The sequence below is a fragment of the Lygodium microphyllum genome, chromosome 6, assembly GCF_053477565.2.
Source record: "Lygodium microphyllum isolate KBCC chromosome 6, Lygodium_microphyllum_v1.1.10, whole genome shotgun sequence".
NCBI lineage: Eukaryota > Viridiplantae > Streptophyta > Polypodiopsida > Schizaeales > Lygodiaceae > Lygodium > Lygodium microphyllum.
In genome coordinates, this window is record NC_141140.1 from 105,905,879 (window position 1) to 105,927,049 (window position 21,171).

The 21,171-nt window shown below is 37.6% G+C and overlaps 1 long non-coding RNA gene across 1 annotated transcript; it reads left to right on the top strand.

Annotated features, from left to right (window-relative positions):
• The first annotated feature begins 11,238 nt into the window (after window positions 1-11,238).
• On the top strand, window positions 11,239-11,857 carry LOC148034912 (uncharacterized). Its single transcript, XR_015691216.1, has 3 exons — window positions 11,239-11,370; window positions 11,470-11,579; window positions 11,744-11,857. It is a non-coding gene; the product is annotated as an uncharacterized LOC148034912 (long non-coding RNA).
• The last annotated feature ends 9,314 nt before the right edge of the window (window positions 11,858-21,171 follow it).

Sequence of the window (21,171 nt, forward strand, 5' to 3'; positions counted from 1 at the left end):
TCATGACTCTAAATTTGACCGAAGTCTTCTTTCCTCCCAGAAAGAATTCCACCTTAGCAGTTTGCCTGGTACAAGTAACCTCACGACCATTTGCCAATTCCACAAGCAAGGTAGGTGCTTCTACTGTGGCTATTCCTAATCTTTCTGCACAAGTTGGTGAGATAAAGGAATGTGTACTACCACAATCAATCAAGGTCTTGAAACTTTTACCTTGATAGTCCGATGGTGTCTGAATCACTGAGAACTGGCAATTCGGGCCTTTTTTGTGTAGAACAACATGGACTGTCGCCCTTTCGAATTCTGCTTCCATGGTCGGATCTTCTTCTTCTTCCTCACACATTTGTCTATTGGCAATGTAGGCGGTTCTTCCTCTGCCTTGGGTAGCGGCTCCTTGACCACAGCCCGTTCCTTGGAAAGGTGCTTGGTGATGTCCTCCACCAAGCTTGGGACATTGTCTCTTGAAATGGCCAGGCTCATTGCAGTGGAAATAACTGAGGTTATGGCCATTACTTTGAGTAGGAACAAAGTTGTTGACGTTGTTAGTCCTTGCTTTCTTTCTTTGTCCTTGATTATGACCTTGAACTCTCTTTATCTGAGGTCTGAATGCTCCTCTGTTCGGGTCATTATAAGACCAAGCTTTGTTACCCCTTGGTCTAGACTGCACATCCTGAATTATAGGCGCCGCTCGAATGAGTGCGTCTTGAAGATCTGATGGACGCATAGATTCGAGATGGGTATTTACTGGCGGATTTAAACCAGCACAAAATTTGAACACCTGATGTGTCATGTCCATCTGCGACGCATACTTAAGAAGTGAGACAAATTTAGAATAGTATGCATCAAGCGTGAGCCCCAGCTGTTTTAGCTCGTAGAACTCATTCATTTTCTGCGTGCAATATGCAGGTGGCAAGTATCTTCCCTACACGGCTTTCTTCAGCTTCTCCCAGGTGACGAATCCCTCCGCGATCCCTTGAACCCTGCACCATTGCTTCCACCAAAGCCTGGCTTCGTCGGTGAGCTTTAGCTTGGCGAGCATAGCCTGTTTGGTGGGTGCAGTACCTGCTGCTTCGAAGTAATCCTCCATGGATTCAATCCAAATTTCAACATCAGCTTGGACGAATCTGCCTCTCTCGTCAAACTCGAGTGGCTTAATCTGCTTGAGAAGGAACTTCTTCTCCTGGATTACAGCAGTACTTGATGCAGGAGGTAAACTAGGAACCTATACTTGGGGTTGTGCTTGGATAAAGGTTTCTTAACGTTATTATACGATAATCGTTATTGATTTATATTACATCTTTAATTCAGCTATCACGTAAACAATGTAGCTACTTAACTTTTTATCAACCCTTATGCACAATCAGACATTGATAAAAAGAGGTCTTTATTTGTATTTATATGGCCATAGCCCTTTCAAATACAACAGTTCTCGCAATGATAAGCCAACTGTTACATTTAGTTTGGGGAAAACAACACTGTATCACATTTATCTACAGGAACTGTATAATAGTATGGTTTCGGGTCATGGATCTTTAGGAATCGGTAAGTCATTGGAAGTTCAAGATATCCTTTCCGTTGGAATCCATACATCTCATGGCGGCCCAACACTTTAATCCTATCGGGGGGGATTACACGGGTTACTTCCTCATATACATATGAGTTCATCTCAACCCTCCGACCTCGAATATGTAAAGTTGAGTTTACGTGAGCTTCCACAAAAATGAACAGCTTCACGACTTTCAGGTCTTCCAACCACTTGATCCTCTTTAGGTTGGTTTGTAGATAAGCAAACCGGTGGGCGGCTATATAGTAGATTCCTAAAGAACTCGTCCATCTTCGTTCCATGTACAAAGGTAATGGATTATAGATTTGCTCTAGGATGTTCATCATCTCAACCCTTTGTCGATAATGCGGAGAATGCATTGCAGTCATAAACATGACTCGAAATACCAAGAACTTGTTCTACACTTCGTAATTCTGCAAGACAGCATTGAAGGTAAGGAAATGTTTGGACATCAACATTTGCTTTACTTCAATTTATTAAGATTTCATAAAAACAATTCCGTTGTTGGTTGGCTCTAATACCAACTGTAACGTGTCCACTTGCATTTTCAGGATACGTCTTAGCAGTCCATTGGAAAGGATGTCTAGAAAGCTCCGCCCGCGGCACTCCCATGGAATGTTACGGGGTTTGCGATCTAGGATTTCTGCGTTTGCCACGTAGAGGAAGTATTCCGGCCGTTCCCACTTAGGATCGACCTGAAATTAGGTTTTCCTGATTGATCATTTCTTAACAGCAACTAGCGTAGGACTCAAGCGAACTACTTTACGCAGAAATGCCAGGTCCGAAGCGGATTCACGCTGCACTTGGTTCAAGGAGAATGGGAAACGAGAGGGATGAAAAGCTCAACCTCTCTGCCATAAGGCATAGTCCCATTCCGTTCCCCTAAAATAGCGTAAATCGGGTTTATTCTTAACTCTAGGTCAACGCTTTAGTTGTTCGATCTTCCTGCTGTCCATCGTGAATTTGAGAAAAGTTCCCGACCAACCAAGACCACCCATCCGTAGGACGGACCTATGGCCCATCCTCTGCACTTTCCTCGGGTTTTTTTAGTTATTTAATTACCTAACACATTAGTTGGACATGTAACAACCAACTTCTTTAATTAACCCGTTAGGCACTGGTTCCTTCACCTAATCTTATCACTTGACATAGAAAAACAATATCAGACAAGTTCCTTATTAACAGGTTATCATATTTATCTTTGAAATACAAAGAGTCCAGCCCGTAGGCTTATTCACAATCCGCCCGAAGGTTATCCAGCAATCCACAAGGATCACTAATCTAAGTTTCCGCCCGTAGACTAGTATGCGGGCCTCGAGATCCAATCCGGAGTCACGTTAGCCTCTTGTGTAGGACCTGGAAGGCGAGGGATTTATGGCCAGAGCCCCCCTGGCACCCAAGCATCCTCCTACTCCAAGTAGCGCTCAACGGAGAGACCTCTCGTGGCGGGTTTGGTCTACTTTCCCGGCGCGGTCAACAACCCCCTTGGTTAGGGTTAGGTAGGTAGTCGGGGGTAACTGAAGCTGCCTCTCCCTTCAGGCCTTCAACTTGAAGTATAGATATCCATTTATCTTTTAATTCATTGATCAAACAAAGCCAGACAGTGCTCTAGAATCTATAGCAAGCACAAGCATTTTCATTGATCGTCTTTGTTGTTGGCAAACTGCTAAGGAATGAATCCTTCCTTTCGAATGCATTCAGCACTCGATCCGGGATGACTTGCAACTTGGCAAGATCCCCTATATCCTGGGTTAGGGCGTACCCTATTAACCCAACTTGGTCAAACCTTAAGTTCATTGGTTACTTCAATTTATCGGCTGGTCTTTAGTTTCCAATCAATCCTTTTTACTCAAGAAAGACCACTAAATTAGGATGATTATTCATCCTCTTGCAAGATAACTTGCATAAGGACATGCCAACTTCACTACGAGAACTTGGCCATTCCCTTGTGATCCAATCACAAGATCATATGCCTCCGCACTTGTTCTGCAAGTGCTGCATCGAACTATGAGACTATGGAGTCACGAAACAATCCGTTTCAAGTTCTTTAAGCTGACGTCGTTAGACCTAGGGTTTCCAAGTTTCATCTTTGTGAGATTCTCAAGGACAAACCCTAGCACACTTTACGATTGCATTTCACTGTCCCTACATTCAATGAATGTGGACAAGTATTTAAGGTATAGGCGTTTCTTTAACTTATTCCAACGAGTACTCCGTGTGGCTTAGGTGTTTTAGGTTTATGCCACTTTGGTTAACTCTAGAAGATAATTTCGAGATTACTTCCACATTATTCGTTGACTATGCGTAAATTGATTTTTCAACCCTAACTTGTCGGTTTGAGGTCAGGTTAATTTCAACTAATCTTCCCTTTTCTTTGCGAACAAAATTCATGCTAAATAAGCAACCTTTTTCTTACTAATTTATGCAGTTGACAACGATAATTTCATAAAGTTTATGCATCGTAAAAGTCGTTTCATGTTTTGCACTTTCCATGATGATTCATTGCGATATGGGTTAATAGTGCGAGATGCAGTTTATACTTCTAGGCTTCACCGAAGTATACTATTTTAATGGATAATAATCTAATCTTATAATTCATTTCAATGCATAAGCTATTTGCTAGAAATGCTTTTATGCTTCCTTTATTTTGCATGTTTCATTAAAAGTATTAACGACTAAGTTCCTTCGTCGTGAGCATCTAGGACAAAAATATATCCTATTTCTAATAATTAACCTTGCAAGATTGAATTATAACAATATCAAATAATAATTAGGAAAGAAAACCTGGGCTTGGGGTGAGATATTCACGTGGATGCCAGGAGACGACCCTCTCGCGGTTGTGCTATGGACTTTCTTAGGAGGCATTTCTGCCGTGGAAGCAGCTTTGCAACTCCTTTTTTATATTCCACCGTGGCTCTCTTTCGCAATAACTTGCACCGTCCGTCGAATGCAGTTTTAGAAGGCTTCCTCCTTGGAGTCGGGAATTTGAAAGGGGTGTTTCAGAATCTTTCACGAGTAAGACTCATTAAGCCATGGGGAAGGCTTAATGGCCTTGTAATGACTCGTTCAAACGAGGAATGAAAAGGGGTGGAATCCCGTACGAGGGTTTTTGTGTGGGAAAGGGAGGTGTTAAAAGATCCCCAACACTCTCTTTCCTTTAGCGAGTGGGGGAAAACAAAGCCCAAGGGTATTTTGCATAGGCCAAGGAAAGATTTTAAATATGAGAGGGTTTCAACATCCACGGAAAAGGGGGCTTAAGGAAAGGGAGCTAAGTAAACTTTAAAAGCACCGGGGCGGCGAGGGGGGGGGAAGGCTAGTTTTCCAACATTCATGGGAAGGGCCCTAAGGGTAAACACGGGCAAGGGGGGGGGGGGGGGGAAGAGTGTTCAAAGCCCATAAGAAGGGGCTTAAAGGTTTAAATCACGGGGGGTAATAAGCCCAAAAGAAAGGGGCTTAAGGGTTAAACATGGGGTTCCAACACCCATGGGAGAGGGGGCTTAAAATATGCGCGAGGGGGGGGGGGGGGGGGGGTTTAATAAAAGGTTTTTAGAAGGCACAAGAAGGGGGCATGAAAGGGGTTTCAAGGGATAAAACACGGGGGGGGGGGGGGGGGGGGGGGGGAAAGCCCAAGGGAAAGGGGCTTAAGGGGGTGAAAGGGGGCTTATGAAGCTCCCTTCTAGAAGCTTCTACGTTTCCAAGGGGGAGAGTACAGTCGGCAGCGGCGTAGGTCCTCAGCGGGGCGGGACGTCTCCTTGGCGGCGGCCTGTTCACGCTCTGCAGCAGCTTCCGGTAATCCTCCCCTCTCTCAAGGCCTTCCCTTCTCACACTCGGCATGCGGCATGGCGGCTGTTGTTCCTTCCTCTGTCCCCCCTCATGGCAGCTGCCCTTCATCTAGCATCACGGCAGCCCCACTCTCTCTCCCTCAGCGTTTCAGCTTAGCAGCCCTCCCTTCATCCACAACAAACTCTAGACCACTTACTATATAGAAAGTTCACACTATAACTAGGAAGAATAGCAATCAAACTAGGAAGAATGTAGAATTTTCTAGTTATAACTAGATAATTTTGTCATCACAAACCTCTTCTAACTAGTAAATCCCTTTTTCTAGATAGTATCTAGAAAGTTGAAGCCTTATCTAGTAACATTATCTAGTAAGTTATTGTATATCTAGTAACAATATCAACATAACTAGGAAATTATTTTTTTCACTAGTCATAACTAGCAAGTACTATCATCTAACTAGGAAATTATGGATAGTCTTTCAAGTTAACGTAGACTCACGATTTTGCTAGGTAAAACTAGTAAATAAATATTAGTTTATTTGAAATTTACATTTGTATATTACTCACTTATGAGCTAAGATTTCGATTCCACACTTATAATAGCTATACTCACTTGTTTGTGTAGCCTATGCTTTTTGAGCTCGAGATTTCTACAAAGTAGCTATTATGAATGACCCTAGAAACCTTTCCATGGTACACAACAAAAACCCCAAATGCAATGAACCGTTTAGGCTCCCATCTCTCCAAAGAGCTCATCCTTTTGAATCGGTTCATTACACTTGAGAGTACTTTCCTAATAGAAGGAAACTAATTAGAACTAGGATTTTTCTCTTCATCCAAATTGCTCTTTTTCATGGGGAGGAGATCTTGCCTTGTTTTTTGGTCTACATCCCTTATGGAAAAGCTAAGTTTCTTCTAAGTCATAGAAACAACCTTTACCCGAACTTCTTGATCTCATTTGACCACGTCTCTTCCATTATCTATTATTGTACCTAAGTTTCTGGTCTATCATCTAAGGGGCACCCTTAAAAATCTTGTCTCTACCTTTCTATCTGTCCCTATCCTTGTCTATGTCTATCCGTATCCTTGTGCCTATCCCTCGAGGATTTACTCTTTAAATAGAAGACATGTCACCCACGAGTGAAGAGTCTTGGAAAGCCCCCTATTTAGAACTCATATAGGACTAATATGACCATTTTTTTACACTTATACCATGTAAAATAAATGTTTATTTTACACCCCTTTATTATATGTAAGATTTTATGTCAATATGTCTGACATTATATGTGCTGGTAGTACAGACAATGCATTCCCATGACTCCAGTGATAGCTACATATACACAATATTGTATTGGCTATAAATGACCAGACAATGCATAACCATAACTAAGAAATTTACTACAACATTATAAAAAAACCAAAGAAAAAGCATCATAATAATGAAAGCCCCTTCCTCTCTTTCATGGTTGCTAAAGAGATCATTCCATAAGCCATTTTGAAAAATAATAATTTTTATATTGGATGCACCATGGCTGATTTCAAATTCAAAAACCTAAAATGCATTGTTGAATGTTGTGGATATGAAAACAATGGTGCTCCTGGAGACTAACATACACTTCTCTTTTCATCATCATCTTCTTCTTTACATGAATTTTGGCATGTATGTAATCTTGAGGATTTATCGAAGTGACTTACAACTCTTCAATACATATGCAATGTCCAATAATAATATATTCCAATTTACTAATAGGAGATTCAATAGACACTAATGGATAATCAATGATATTGCATAGTGATGGAGGTGATAGAGAATGCCATTGTTGTTATATTGGAATGCTAATTGGGAATAAAATATGGGATGTTGAGAATATACTTGCCTAAATATGACTTGAAAATAACGCAACCACAAATGATGATATCATCAATTCATTAAGATACTCCAATATTGGTGTAGATATTATATTTGTGAGTGTCTCCTTGGTATAAAAAGCAACAATATTACAACTGAATGCTCCAACAATGATATATAATAGTTATAAAACTCAAATAATCCTTGAAGTAGATGTCCTTGAGATATAGACTTTGTTGTGAAGCTCCTCAATAAAAGGCCCATTCTTATGATGTAGAGACCTTGTCTTATTTTGAAAGAAAGTCCTTCTTGAGGCTCTTGATTTAGAGATAACTTCTATAATGAAGAAAATCTCTCAACAATTTGGTGCCAACTCAATGAGTGAAAACTAAGATGTAAAGAGAGAGATAAGATGAGCTCTAAGATACATGCAGAGTTTATCAGCCTGGCACTTGATTTTAAGGTTATGAATGATGTAGAATACTAGACCATGAAGAGCTTGGTAATAAGCATTAGAGTTTGAGACTACAATAGAGAAAGCAAAACTAATACTATGTTGGATAATTGCTCTAATATAATGTTGGAAAATAGAATCCAAGAATGTGCAATCCATACAAGAATGCTACTTGATTCTTTCTCTACTTCTTCTACTTGAAAAGCTACCACTAAGTAGCTTATATACAAGTACAAGAGAGTGATAGCTAAGATCCATAATCAATGGGTAGTAGGTGAGAGTTATTTTACATGGTAGATGACCACCTTTTAGTTTTCAGTCAAGAAAGTAGTTGAGCATACCAAGGCTTATTATTATATAGCTAAAATGCCATCCAACAATTGACCCAAAATTTAGTGGTTTATATTTTGAAGTATTAAGGAGATCAAGATAGTGATATGCAAACACTGTGGCATTTAGAAGAGGATCATTGGATTATTGTAGAGGTTTCTAGGGGTTAATTATCATAGTTTAACTCATCTTTCATGTATAATGGTATAAAGAGGTATGGAGAGCCCCAATTCTTAGAGGTCAACTCCATAAAATTTTGGATGGACTTCCGCAACTTCTTTGTAATTGATAAGTACTTTGAGAAAGTTTGCAAATCTCATTAACATCTACTGGTTTTACCAAGACTCACTTTGTGCATCATGATCATATAGACCATTTTGTATGCATTGTTATTGTCTATCCTAATCCCATTGGATGAGTTTTGGAAATCTAATGCAAAGAGAGAGGTCAAAGCTTGCAACAAACTTGAGTTATTATGTCCTACATCTTCACCAATGATAAAGGCAAGCAAGCAAAATGTGCTAGTATGGAGGAGCACGAGTAGCTTAATAAGGAGGAATTGGATCATTCTTTAAAGGAGAGCTACCTATATAACTAAACATTTCTAATGGTTTTCATCTAGAAAAGGTAGCAAATAACCTTTAGAGTGCTAAATAATTCTACATGATAGAATGCCAAGCAAACTACATGATAGAATGCCAAGCAAACTATGTGTGGCAAAGAGAGCGAGGAAGGGGCGGGAGGACGCCGTTTTGTCACGTGTCTGTCTTTTCGTCAGGAAGCCTCCTACAAGCAAGCCCTGTTTCTTCCGCGGCTCCCTGTATATTCCATCGCGATCCCACCTCCCCCCTTTCGTATTACAGCTCCCATGGTCGCTATTTTCTCTGCCATAAGCTCCTGTCCATCCCTGAAACCCTACCCCCCGGCTCTTGCTCTTCTCTGCTGATTTTGGTCGCTGCGAATGGCTCTCAACCTTGTGTCCAGTCCCTTCCGGGATGAGACCCGCCCCAAGAAACGTCCGCGCCTTGGCTGGGACGTTCCATGTCCCTTCTTCTCCAATGAGGCCGCCGCTTGCTTGCAGCCTGCAGATCGCATCCCAACTTCTGTCGGCTCACAACGCAGCCCAAAATGGGGTTCTTGCAAATCAGAACGCTCTGAGATCAGTTGGCCTTCCTCCAGTGTCACATCCTGTTGCTCACAAGAAGGAATTGCCGCCTAGGCATGCTGCTGATGCACAGGTCTCTTCCATGGCTTGAATCACTAAAACACAGGCCATGGACCTTATACTCCAGAAGCGTTGCCACACAAGCTTCTATACAGGATGTGGAACAATCCAAAAAGAAGGCAACGAATAGGCAGCACTAGCAACCACATGAAGTCTCAGTTTTGATTGCTGCAAAGAAGAAGCAGTTGGAGTCTGAGGCAGCAAGGTTCAGTAGTAGTGGAAAATCCAAGGAGCAGTGGGAGGAAATAGAAGCATTTTGTCAGAATAATGGAATTGGAAGGAATGCACAGCAATGCAGGGATAAATGGCAGAGGCTCTTACGGGTATACTCAAAGGTTGATGTGACCGAAAAAAAAAAAAAGGGTCTCCTGACAAATTGAGTTTTTGGCAGATGAAGTTGGATGAAAGGAAGGCAGAAGGTTTGCAGTTTGGTCTTGACCAAGAGGCATTTGATGCTTTGAAGGAACTCCACAGCAATGTATATGGAACAAAACCTGGAGTTGAAGAGCTCAAAATTTTACTCCAGGTATTTTGGAGCATGGGGATAAGGAAATTGATGGACAGGCTTTTGAAGAGTTAGAGGATACTGTTTTGAGTGAGAAAGATCATGGTACTTCTGAGGACAGAATAAAAACAATAAATGTAGAAGAAACTTGCAATGGACAACTTGATTGCAATGTAGAAGAAACTTGCAATGGACAACTTGATAGCTTTCATGCCTGATTGCAAGCAGCTAATATTGGTAAGTTTAAGGTGGCATTTAGAATTGTATATATGCTGACCTTGGCTTCTTTACTACGGTTTTTTCACTTGGTGCTGCTAATTTATTGTTTTCAAATAGGTTAGTGGAGACAGTTGCGTGTTTGTTTGGAGGCTTCCTAATCTTCTGACCAAGATGATGCCGAAATGCTGCAGTTTACAATCTGAATTGCAAACATCCAATCCATCCATACTACTTATTGAATCAAAAGGACAACTAAACAATACTTTTTCAATCCCCATGAGATGTGACAAGTTTCAGACACACGAATTGGATGCTTCTGGTATTGTTGTTACTATTGAACCTCAGCTTGTAAGTAATACAACTCCTGCATTCAAGTTCATTGTGTCCCGATTGCCTCATTGGGCACATGCCAAGGTTGTAGAGACCATTTTGGAAATAAGATTTAAGTTTTGTTCTTTTGAATCAAGATGGGTGGAGGTAATATGTCCTTTTATTTACTTTTTGTTCTCTTTAACTTGATTATGTTGAATTACAGCAGAGCATGATAGAATGACTCAAGGTTGATACAGAAGATAGCATCGTAGAAGACAAGGCTTTTGATGAATATGTAGAAATCACGGGATCAGAATCTCCCCAGATGAGCTGCAAAACGCTTCATTGGAAAAGCTCGAAGAAGTTGGTCAAGATTTTGCTTTTGGATACGTATACTTTGCATTATGTGCTATGTAAGTTCCTTTCACTTCTAACTAGTTTGAAGTTGACTTGATGGTTTGTGCAATCTATTTTTTGTGTGAGTCTAATTATGTGTATTGCTTCTTTAATTATGTAGGGACTAATTGTAAGTCATCTAGGAGACCCAATTCAGTACTAATATGGATTTGAAGAACATTCTCTGATCATAGATGTTCCACAAGGTAATCCTTTATTGTTGGGAATGGTGCTTTGTTGTTGGGAATGGTAGTTGTGCATTATGCACCTCCCCATATCCGCAAGTGCATCATACTCTATCCTTTGACTAGTCATGTGGGAAATCTCCCTTAGCACATTGTACCACCCTCCCTTGTTACTTATAGGTACAAATTCCACTCATGTGCTTATGAGTCACCTCCTTCCTTGAAGGACACAGGGAGTGGAAAACAATCACCTTATATTTAGACCTAGTCCCACCCTCCCTGATTGATAAATGCCAAGTTTGGATCAGTTTTTGGTTGCATGAAAGTGTATCTTCCATGGGCTGTTTTTCTCCCATTTTGGGTTGTTTCGGGCAAATCTAAACTTTGGAAAGTGAGAATAGAGGATCAAGAATGGAAGGATTGGTGGCTATGTGTATCCACGAAAAAGCAATGGCAAGTACTCAAAACAAAAGCAATTGCAATTGACAATAAAAAAAAGATTGTACCTACCATATGGCGTTCGCATGAGCATGAGGCAACAATGTTATGACGGTATGTTTATTGAAGTCTTTTGTTTTGTATTGCTTAATGTAATTTACATTTTCAAACATGCATTGCAAACACTTTCTTATTATTACCATGCCTATGTAGGTTTGCCATGTCGACTTCTAATCTAGAGATGATGGCTCTTTTGAAAAAAATGATGAGTGAGGATCCCAAACTACTTGGGCTTGTGGATTCAGTTGTGGAAGAAGTGAAAGGTAACTAACTCTTATAACTAAATTTATACCTAATTTTATTACTAATTCATGTGTTCTAATCCAAGTGCTAAGAAATTAAGTGATTTAGTTTGATATAGCACTTCTTTTTAAAAAATATAAGTCTCTCATGTTTCTAAACTTTGGTTTATTATGTGTACATAAAGGTAACAAAATCACAAATGATGGTACAAGAGATAATGGAACAATGAAAGCTAAGGAGGTCATTGGCCCTAATGTCTCTTCAAATCATGATACAGGTATATGTCTTTATTTCTACTAAACTTTGAAAATTAAAATTTGTACATATATTACATCTTGCTTTATTAGGTGATTCATTTTGAGATTAACTAGCTTTAATTAGTCTCTTTGCCTAATTTAAAATGTTCATAGTTATTCATATTTTTAAACTTTGAGTAATTGTGTGTATATATATAAACATAGATAAAAGAACAACAAAAGGTGGGAAAAGAGGTAATGTAAGAAAGGGAGATCAGGAGGTTACTTGTGATAATGTTTCTTCAAGTCAAGATGCAGGTACCAACTTTAAGGATCAAAAACTTGTACAAATTTGGTGACCCAAATTGATACAAAATATCTTCCAAGATGTGAGAAGAAGAAAACCATTCAATACAAACCATCAAGGCACCCTTAACTTCCTCTATGTTGAGCTTGTACAATTCTAGAGTAGTCGAAGTAGTAAGGGACATAAGGAAGTCAAGGAAATGCCCCCTCTTCCACACTCTAGGTGAGAGTGCTCTTGTATGGTGCGCTCCCAAAAAGAGTCGAGTTTCTTGTGGAGCTATTTCATTTTGCCCTCATATCCTTGCAAGTCAAGGCTTTGTAAGAATTGATCATTTTCTTGAACTCCTCCACTTGGGGGGTGGGAGCACTAGTCCACTCGAAGAAACGATTCCCCATGACCATGTGGCTGATGTTGTTGGCTGCCAACGTGAAAACCTTGTCCAAGGTTCACAAAAGACATTTTTGGTAGTAGTAGATATAGAAATCTTCAACTCAAAAAATGTGGAGAGATTTTTAAACGGAATGGACATTTGGCTTCCTAGCATCAAAATCTACCAAGTTGGCCTTCGTCATGCACTTTTTGGCTTACGGATCCAATAGCCGCTTTATAACATAAAACCTTGTGGGGATTAAATGGAGGGTCAAACAGACTCTGATCGACGAACAAAGACTTGCATTGGGTTCTCGGCATGGAAATCTATCTAGGAAAACTCTAGTTGATTGATCCGAGCTCATTTTATTTTCAACAAAAATTTGCTCTTTTACGTCTCCCGGGCCACTTTTACGCTCTAAATCGGGCTCCAAAAATCTGCTCTCATCATCATTCGAGATAACTTTTCCTTTTGTCTTGTCATGGGGCTTCCTTAGGTCATCATGTTGAGCAATATTGTTAGATTGTGATGATTTAGTTGCCTTATGTTTTGAAGATTCATGCCTTTCAACTGTCTCTTTATCATTAGGTATATTAAGTATGGATGTCAACAAATTGGTATTTCTTAGTTGCAAGCTTTAGAGCTTTATTTTGTTTGATTGTGGATGGCTTATTCTTAGGAATCTTAGTTAATATTGCCTCCCTTAATTATTCCTTTCTAGGCTTTATTTAACGTTTAGGTTTGTTTTCCTTTAGTCAAGGAGAAAGAACTTGTGTGTGGTGCAATGGAGGTTGTCTTGTAGGTGGTTTGGGTAGCCATAAAAAATGATTTCTTGCATAGTACCCTTGAGCAACTAACAAGGATTGTAGAACCCATTGCTACATACTAGCTCTTTGCTAACATCTTTGCCTATGAGGTTTACACATTTTTTGTAGTTTTGTATGACTTTTGTAGATCCATTTTCTATCCTTGGCATCGCTCGTTAAATTTTTTTTATAAAGAATGGTTGCAAATGAAAGGTTATCTTTATTTGTTGTATGCCCAAAGTAATTCCTCAAGCATTTTCTTACTTCTCTCACTTAGTTGGTATCTCTTTTGAGTCAAGGATTTTCTCCTTGTCTTTTCCTTAAGGACTATCAAGATTAACCTCACCCAAAGTTGTAATTATTCTCACATTACGAAATTTCATCTTTGCATTACATAATCAATCTTGCATTTTTTTGGTCATTTGAAGGATCTACCATCAAGTATTACTTTCATAGGTCCTCACGGTTTGGAAGTACATGGAATAAGATGGATAGGCTTTCAATCTCAATATTTGTGAGGATTCTATATTTTTCGAGGAGAGAATATGATTTTCCCCATAAGCATTGAGGGATTGCATTGGTTTAAGCTCTAGTTTTCCAATTTGAGTCCATGCTTTGTAAGTCAAAATATTAAATTCCACTCCTTTGTTGATGAGAAAATCAATCACGTGCTCTCTTTTCGGAAAAAATCTGGACCTAAGATAAGTGGGAGCTATTATATCGTCTTTGAGATCTAGGTCTATAAAACTAACCTTTCAAATGCAGACTCTTGGACTCCTAGTTCCATTGTTAGATGTGATTTTGTATTAGGATTATGGCTCCTTCATTCAATGCTATGGTTATTGCATTCAAGGTCAGGACTATTGAGCTAATTCACCAATGTGTTTTCGATGGTATTGCATTCTCTTAATATTCAGTGCAATCTAAATGCAATGTGTAGGTATTTCTATGTAGTCGAGTTTCTTTTGATTGCTAGCATGGTCCTTCTGAGCTCTATTGTCTCTACTTTCAACCGTTATGTGTAGCCTTTCTTTGTGTTAAATTGTTATTTGGTCTTTTGTAGACTACCTAAGCTATTAGAACGATTTCTAAGGTTGTAATGTACACAAGGTAAAGATAAGATACAACATATAGGAAAGTGTCCTACTAAGTCAAACAATTCATAATTGATTATATTAATTAAATGACACTATAATTATACTAATTGTAGGTAGGTGCAACAAAACAAATATAATAAGTGATAAGTCAACGTCCATGTGAGGATTATAATAACCATCAATGTATTAAGTGTAGATTTGCAAATCCATCTAACCATGTGGTCTATCATCAATGTCTACACATGTTGAGTTTTCCATCTCAACACTCTCCCTCAAGCTCAATTATATCTATGCAAATCAAAGTAAGCTTTGAAATTTTTGAAGCTTCTCTACACCTAATGCCTTTGAAAATGTCAGCTATTTGATCATGTGTGTTCACATATACCAAGTAAATCTCTCTTTCAAGTACCTTCTTTCTCACAAAATGGTAATGCACCTCAATGTGTTTGTCCTAGCATGGAATACTGGGTTCCTAGCTAACTATATGCTACTCATGTTGTCACAGTGAATGATAACTAGACCATCCCCCTACACATTCAAATCACCCAATAAATTTTGCATCTATACCACCTCACACATTGCCATAGCAACATCTTTGTCCTCAAGCTCTGTACTCAATAAATCAATTATAGGTTGTCTTTTGCAACTCCATGTAATTGTTGCATTATCAAGGAAAAACATGAATCTGCTGGTAGATCTTCTGTTAGATATGCTACCATCGTAGTTTACATTTGTGTATCCAAACACTTGTATATCTTTGTCTACCTTTAAAAAAAATCTATATTGCAAAGAGGAGTTCACATACTGCAATATGCATCTAATTGTGTCCAAAATAAGGCTTTCTAGGCATTTGTATAAATTGATTGACAAGGCCAATAACATAACCCAATTTTGGCCTTGTGATAGTCATGTAAATTTAGACCCCCTACTATCCTCTTAAACATGGTAGGGTCTTCTATCTCATCCCTTATGTCAACACTAAACTTCACATTTTGCTCCAATGGTACTGAGAGAGGCTTATATATTGTTATGCCATAGTTGGACAGTGTATCCAAGCCATACTACCTCTGGGATAGCCATATACCATCATCACATATGATCACCTCAATATCAATAAATTACCTTAGCTTATCCAAATACTTCATCTCAAACTTCTTTTTCAAAACTTCCTTAACTTCAATAATCCCACTATCATTATCACCTGTAATAGTCAAGCCATCCACATAGATGACTATGATAACCAAACGTGCATCTCCCTTTCTCACATAAAGGGAGTGATTAGTATAAAAAATATAAAATCCAAAGTTAAAAAGACACTTTTTGATCTTGTCAAATAGTATTGTAGGTGCTTGCTCTAGTCCATAGAGTGCCTTCTTTAACTTGCACACATATGTGAGATGCTCTAAATTCTCATAGCCTACTGACTACTCCATGTACACCTCTTCTTATAATTCACCATGCAAGAAGGAATTATTTACATTCATTGATTGAAAACTCATCTACATTATGCTTGATTTTTTAGATGCACTTATAGCCAATAGCTTTATTTCCCTTAGGCAATGGTACTAGATCCCAAGTCTTATTCGCCTCTAATGCATCCATCTCCCCATCCATTGTTGCATCCTAATGAGCATGACCAACAACATCTTCAAAATAAGTGGACTCAATATCCTCAACCACCTTGACCATTAGTATAATTGTAAGCTACAGAACCCTCAAAACCAAATCTTGTAATAAGGTATCTGATCCTACTAGGCATGTGTACCAATGGATTACTCAATAGAGCCTTTACATTACCACGTGCTCTGTGTACACCTGGTGTAATATTGAAGGAATACCAAGCTCTTCATCCAAACTATCTAAACCACTAGAATCTCCTTCAAATCACAAATGACTTGCGAATGCATTATTAACATGTAATGGTTTCTTCTTCCCTTTATCTTTACCTGCAACACTTATAGATGCATGTCAAGAAGTGGGATTGCTCCTTAGTCTCTTATACCAAGGGATAATTGTAGATGTAGTATCAGATGATGCTTCTAGTCCACTAAGTCTCTATGAATCTTGCTTTTCTTTCTACACATAACTATCATAATCATGATCATCATTCAATGCATAATCACCAAGTGCATACCAACTACTCATCTCATAGAAAATAACATCCCTACTCACTCTAAACTTACTTGTGATAGGGTTATAATTGTGATATCATTTCCGCTCTAAAGAGTATCCAATGAAAATAAAAAATTTAGCCTTTGGATCAAGATTCTTTTGCAACTCATCTAGCACATGAATATATGTAATACAACCAAACACTTTTAAGTGTGATACATTGGGCTTTTTCCCTATAAAGTATTCTTCAAGGGTCATTCCATAAACTCCAACTATGGAAATTCCAGTCATAATATAAACAATAGTATGAATAACTTCAGACCAAAAATGATTTGGCAAAAAAAAAAAAAGGCATCAATGCTCGTACAACTTCTGCAATATGCCAAATTTCCCTTTCTACAACTCCATTTTATTATGGGATATACCTATGAGAGAATTGCCTCTTTTTCCCATGAGACGTAAAAAAGTTATTGAAGTCATTAGAGAGATACTCTCCCCCTCTATTTGACCTATGAAAAACTTATTGTGGAAAATACCGATGAGAAAATTGTCTCTTTATCCTATGAGACCTGAAAAAGTTACTGAACTCATTAGAGATACTCTCCCCCTCCATTTGACCTAAAGTACATAATTTTAAAGCTTGTTTCTATTTCAATAGCAGTCTTGAAAGTTTGGAAGTGCTCAAACACATCACTCTTTTCCTTCATGAAGTACATACACAGCTTTCTTGAGCAAAGTTTTAATGGCCCGCTATTTCAGGATTATGGAAAATTTTGTTTGCATGTTCACATTATTATCTTTAGTTTTCTTAGACATATGCTCACTCAGAAGATGTTTCTGTAAGGCTGGCTACTCATTTTTGTTGGTATTTAGCCTTTATGCATCAACAGCTGCACATAAATATAAGGAAGTCTATCCCTCCTCTTTTATCAATCCTAATGAGGATGTATCAGGAGCTTAGATGGATATATTGTACTATTTTGCTCAAGATTTTCCTACTCGATTTGCTGCCTTGATGGAAAGAATGTGTTACCTCAAGTTCCTTTAGAATGTTCCTATCTATTTTGTGAATGAGAACATATAATTGAAGATACCGAAACTCAGCATATAGTTTAAAAAGAAATATATTCATTCTCACAATCAATGGAATAAGCTTTTGGACATATCTTGATTTTAAGTGAATTTTTATTTTTACTCTCCAAAATATTTGGGGGACAAACTACATTGTCTTATGGATGTGAGTTTAATGTTTTGTGGATGTTTGATTTATGTGAGATGCATATGTATATGTGAGTTATCCTTATCATATCTGGAGACAAAGTTGGAGTTGAAGATAATTAAAGCTAGATGATGATTGAAGATAAAGCTATGGATTTGATATAGATGAGAAATAAAAGCTATTATGTCCTTTAATAGTTTGTTGAATTATTTTTTTACTAAGTTAAAGGATTGGTTAATACTAGTTTATGATTTTCTTTTCATATATATACTCAGACTTAGGTTATTTTTTGGCCAAGATTGAATTAGAGCTAATGGATTGAAGATTAGGCTTGAAGTGATTGGCTATTTAGAGCTCTTATTATTCTTTTTTCCAAGGTCATAAGGATGCTCTTTTAGCTAAGTGTGGGGATGTGTTGAGGAGTGAAATGATTGAATTTTTAGCTATCCTCCTATATTGGATTTTGGGTGATTTTTTATTGATCTAAGGTATGATTCATTAATTTTTAAATGCCTTGAAAATATTTTGGAGTGTTTTGGAATAGACTAAGGTTTGAGAAGCTAATGATGAGTTTTGATTGACTTATGATGTATTAATTGATTCTATGGTGTGTTTCTTTGATTCTAATAGGTTTATTTTGCCTCTATTTTGATCTAATCTCTTTCTTTTTGAGAGGTTATGATTGTGGATGAGTGGTTTGAAGAATTATTAAGAGTGAGTTAGATGGTTTTTTATGGTTTGGATTGGTTTTACTTTGAGCCGAATGGTTTTTATGTCTTTTGTAGACCTTTTGTAGTATTCTGTTGAGTTTTTGTATACCTTCTATTGTCTTCTATATGGTCTTATAAGTGTTCTATTTGATGGATGTTTAGCTTGTAAAAATTTTCCAATATTGAAAATGAAAGAATTTCAGCTCAAAATATTTTAAAGAAGTATAAGAAATGGATATTGAAGACTTGAAGTGAAGATTGAAGTAATAGTGACAATAGTGAGTCTTGAGAGGTTAGTATAATGTCTCTCATGTCTCTTCATATTAGACATATCTCTTGTAAGATGTATCCATGATGAAGAGAGGATAATTAAGTATGATTCTTTGTAATTCGCATGTACTATTGAGAGAGAGCATGCATGAGAGAGATAGTATATCAGAGATAACCGATTTTCTATAAATAAACATTGCATCTATATGAGAGAGATTAAGAGAAATACTATGAAGGCTATAAAGATAATGAAATATGAATAGTATGTGATAAATTACATTCATAGTTGAGCATTCCTTTATGTTCCTTTGATTCTTTGGTGGTTTCTATGAAGAATATGTGGAAGATTTTTGTGATAAATTCGTGAAATATTCACTATATGACGATGCGACATGAAAATTTGTTATTTAGGGATTCTTTTTCTTCTTATAGTTGATTGAAGTATAAAGAAAAAGATTTTTAGTGTGACAAGATATATTTTCTTGCAATAATTTCTCCATTTTCTTGGTGCTTGTCTTGGGGCTCCAATGAATTGCAAAAAAATGTGTATATAGAGTAGGTTATGAGGATTTATATGTGTGCAGGTTAAAGAAGGAACTTTATGGGCTAAAGTAAGCACCTATAACATGGTCTTACAAAATTGGAGAGTATCTTGTCAACGATGGATTTTATGTTTTTGATGTGGATCAATCACTTTATGTTAGAAGAAAGGAAGGTGCAAGTTTGGTCATCATTGCCATGTTTATGGATGACTTGATTATTATAGGTGGCAGTGTCAATGGAAATGCTAAAATCAAGGACCTTTTGAAGAAGAAATTTGACATGAAGAATTTGGGTGAGCTAATGTACTTTCTTGGTGTTGAGGTGATCACATGTGATTATGATATATGGATGTCCCAAAGGTAGTATAGCTTGGAAATTTTCCCAAGTATGGTATGCCCATATATAAGCCTCTTTCAGTGCCATTGGAGAAAAATATGATATTGGAAATGAAATAAAATATCCTAATATATTTAGGAGGATAGTAAGGAGTTTGATTTGCATAATTATCACAAGGCAGACTTGAGCTATATTGTCAGCTTGTCAATCAATTTATGTAGATGCCTAGAAAGCCTCATTTGGATGCAATTAGATGCATATTGAGATATGTGAAATTTAATTTGCATTATAGACCTTTTTATGAGGTAAGTAAGGATATGTAGGTGTTTGGATATAAAAATACAGATTGGGCTAGTAGCACATTTGATAGAAAATCTACCAACAAATTCATGTTTTCCCTTAGTAAGTAGTGTAGCAACTATGTGGAGTAGCAAAAAGCAACCTACAGTTGCTTTATTGAGTACTGAGGTTGAATATAAAGGTGTTTCTATAATAGTATGTGAGGTGGCATGGCTACAAAAGTTATTAGGTGATTTGGATGTGCCAGTAGATGATCTAGTTGTCATTCATTGCAATAATATGAGTAGCATATGATTGGGTAGAAACCTTGTATTCCATGCTAGGACAAAATACATTGAAGTGTATTACCACTTTGTGAGAGAGAAGGTACTTACAAGTTAGATCAACTTGTTATATGCCTACACAAGATTTAGCTTCATGAAGGCATTGGGTGGAGAAAAACTTTGAAAGTTTCAAAGCTTACTTGGAGTTATAGAGATGCAGCTAAGCTTGAGGGAAAGTGTTGAGATGGCAAGCTCAACATGTGTTGACATTAATGATGGACCAACTAGTTAGATGGGTCCACACATCTAGAAGTGGTATGAGGGCAATGGGATGATAGAGAAGCCTAGACCAATCATTTGGTTGAGCTTGAATATATGTAAAAAACAAGCCTATTGGTGATACACTCATTAATTTGTGAAAAGGCTAAGAAGAAAGATTTGTTTGACAAACATGTTAAACAAGAGACTTCAAGAAGAGCAACTTGATATTACTTTACTCCATTAAAGACCACTATCATACGATTTTATGTCCATATTATGAAGACAAATGAGATCCCAAATCTTTATGCATTCATGAGTTTGTATAGAGGGCATGATAAAACAAATTGTAGGAGATTTATAAATATTGCAAAGTTTAGATCCATTAGTTTAATCACAATTCAATTACAAGTAAATGACTCAAACTCAAGAGGAGAAATGGAAGTCTAGTAAGTCACTAATTAAGAGGCTTTGATGAAGAGGAACATGGCTAAACACTCATAGGTCTTCAAGGTACTAAGTAAGGGCCAGAAAAAGTGATTTTTTGCTCATATAAGCTATGGAAAACAAGGAAAAATAGGGTGTTTAGGTTGCATATTGTTGTCCTAAATTTTTACTATGGATCTTTGAACATGGGGATGAATATTGGATACATATACTTGTCTACAATGAGTATATACTTAAAGTATATAAGCAATCCTAGGGTGATTTTGGAGTAGCATAAGGAATGAAATCATGTAGTTAGTCTTATACAATGATTTTATAGGATTCATGGCTTACCATTG